Source organism: Chaetura pelagica, unplaced genomic scaffold (genome assembly GCF_000747805.2).
Source record: "Chaetura pelagica isolate M959 unplaced genomic scaffold, ChaPel_1.0 scaffold45, whole genome shotgun sequence".
Classification (NCBI taxonomy): Eukaryota; Metazoa; Chordata; class Aves; order Apodiformes; family Apodidae; genus Chaetura; species Chaetura pelagica.
Genome location: NW_009953217.1, coordinates 3,130,217 through 3,133,219, shown reverse-complemented (window position 1 = coordinate 3,133,219; position 3,003 = coordinate 3,130,217).

Genomic DNA, 3,003 nt, shown 5'->3' with positions numbered 1-3,003 from the left:
TCATCAGCAAGCCAATTCCTTCATCTTCTTCTAGGGACATTAAAATGGAATTCAATGAAAACATAAAAAATGGAAAATCATATTGATTACCTGAGTATGTACCCACCACATTTGGAACTGAGCAATAGAAGACATGGTGATTTGAAAGATTCTGCTGTAGAGATGGGACTTTGCAGGGCTGATGTTTTATAATTTCTTCAGACCCCTTTAGGGGAAAAGTTGAATTTAGGAAATGTGCAGATGATGATGTCATGTTGCACAATGGACTCTGCAGATAATGGCTCTAAGAGTAAAAATTATTTTCAAAGTCTTAGATTGGTGTTGTTTGAAGTGAAATTTACTGTCTCTGACCTCAGTATCTAAGTGGAACAGGATTGTAAATGCAGAAGCAATTGAAGTTTTTCTCTGTATCAACACCTTTGTGCTAAGATGGAGTGTTCTGCTGTGACCAAGAGTCAACAGAAGCAAAGAGAACTCCTGCAAGATCAACATTATACAAGACCAAGCACAGTTTCAAGGAGAGCCACAGACAATAGCAATGGTTAGTTTTTTGATGCTGTGGTTACCATTGCAGCCTTAGCTTTTTGACAGTCCAGTACTAGCTCAGAAGTGCCCCAAGGCAATAAACTATCTTTACTACATGCGAGGAGATTCCTCTGACAGATGGCTATTATAGAGTGCTCACTGTTTGTTATTTGGTTGGTTTTAGAGTCTTTACCTCTGTCTACTTAACATCATCTTCATCTTCAGCCAGCTGTCTGTCCTTCAGGTGCTTATTCTGGCTGAGCACCATGATAGATGCAGGGAGTATGACCAACAATAGGGTGTCATTTGAATACACAGTATCTTGGTTTTTCTTTGTAGCAGCTCCCTAATCCATCTTGGATGATGAGTGAAAACATGGGCCCTGTGGAGACAAGTAGGAGTAAAAATCAATAAAAGAGAGTGATAGTGACAGAGTAGTAGCATGGGAGAGAGAAACTGGATTTGTGATTTGGAATGGGACCCTGGTGTTGCTTTTGGGTTTTTTCTATTGATTTGGAACAAGTTACCAATGCATTTCCATGTTGCCTATTTGTAAGATGGGTCAGCAATCAGAGCTGATTGGTGTGGTTTCAACTAAAGCATTTTCACTGAAATCCAGATGTTGCATATATTGATTTTTATATAATTTTCTTTTGGCAATAGAAGCCTTTCTGAGAGAAGAAAAATTGGAACCTGACCCTTTTGGGCAGGAAACAGGGGCTTCAACTCAATGCTGAAAATATGAAAATATTTCCAAGTTCTTTGGTTTGGTTCCAATGCAAAAAGAAAATACATTTTCTGACCTTGAAATTTTTCCAAAAACACTACTGTCATCTTTCATTCAGCTCTCATAGTGTATCTTTTGTAGCTTGCTTTGGTATCTCTGAATGAATCATAATCTACAAGAGCCAGCTATTATTTGAGTGGGGTTTGGTAAGTTTCAGCTATACAAGCATATTCTGATGTTCTTCTCTGCACACTGTGGGCTATTTTAAGCCAACCATTTAAGAACATTTATTTAGCAAAAGGAAAGAATTATTTGACCTAAGTCAATCATGAATGAAATAATGTCCTTGAAACACCCCATTTAAAACTGCAAGGATGGGGGGGGAAAAACAAACAAACAACACCACCATCAAAAGTTGGTAAAATCTCTGAGCAAGTCAAAGGGGGCTTTTAACTCTTGGGACAAACCACACACTCATGTCAGAATCCAAGCTAAATGTTTGTGGCCAGCTTGTGAACTTAGAGTTTATAATGGAAATAGTGATCTAACAGATTCTTAACCATATCCAGACCAGCAGGTGTTGCTATAATATATTAAATGCTGTGCAGACATCTAATAAGCCACACTTGAGCATTAGTTGAATGCATTTTCTTAAACCAAATTGGGATTTTCTGGGAAAATGTAATGCAATGACAGACTTGCAATATTAATACTATTGAAATAATCAAAGCACTGAAAAATTGCAGGTTCTGAGCTGCTTCTGCTGAGCTGACTGAGAAAGTTTTATTACTGCTTCAGTGAAAGAACATTTGACCCTGCATTCAGGGATTATTTGTGCTTAAGGATACAGTAGTGTAGGAAGTTGTGCACATTTCTGTAGAGACACACCTAGTTGCAAGAGATGACACTGCAGAAATCTGTGACATCTTTTGCCAGGGATAAGAGGAAATTGTGGTGAAATGCTAATCTAGGCTTGTTCTGCACTGCTGATCCTTCCAGCACAGGTTTCATTGGTGCTCCCCCAAAGACAAGGGGAGAAATCTTCTAAGACAGAAATAAGTGTCTTTCTAAACAAACTATAACCCTCAAAGGGCCTTACTGAAGGTGAAGAACAAGAGGATCAGAAGTAGAACAGCAGTGGAGAGTTCATACCTCAGGGAACTCTGAGCAGACCTTGCCAAGCGACAGTGATTTCAGGGAGGTTGTAACTTTTGCTGCATTTTGAGCTGGGAGCTCTTGAGCTCAAGAAGGAAGGATGACAGGAAAAAATTCCCACAACCAGGATGATATTGTGGTCTGCAGCCCTCTAAGTGAGATGGTGTAGGAGAACTACTGTGAGCAGGCATGGAGAAGCTGCCAACTGAAAGGCTTTCTCTAATGTCCATGGGTATCAGGCTTGGAGATCTTGGTAGTTCTTCAGCAGTCACTGGGTGGGTGTTTGAGGGTAAGGGCCTAGGCTGCTTTTCTCCACCTGTGTTTGCTTGGAAAGAATTTCTTTTGCACGTGGATGTGGTCCCAGCCGTGTCACTTCCAGGCAGCATCTCTGGCCAAGGTTGTACTTTGGGAGACCCAGGGAGCTGAGTGCGTTAGCAGCTCACCCTCCTGCTTGGTTCAGCTCGTTCCAGCGCTGAGGTGGCTGGGGCAGCATTTCCCCTCCAGCCTGGAGCCCGGCTCGGGCAGGTTGAGGGCCCTCTGGGTGGGCAAGGAGGAGAAAATGGCCACTGGCGCCTTCCGCGGGAGGGCTCGTTCCC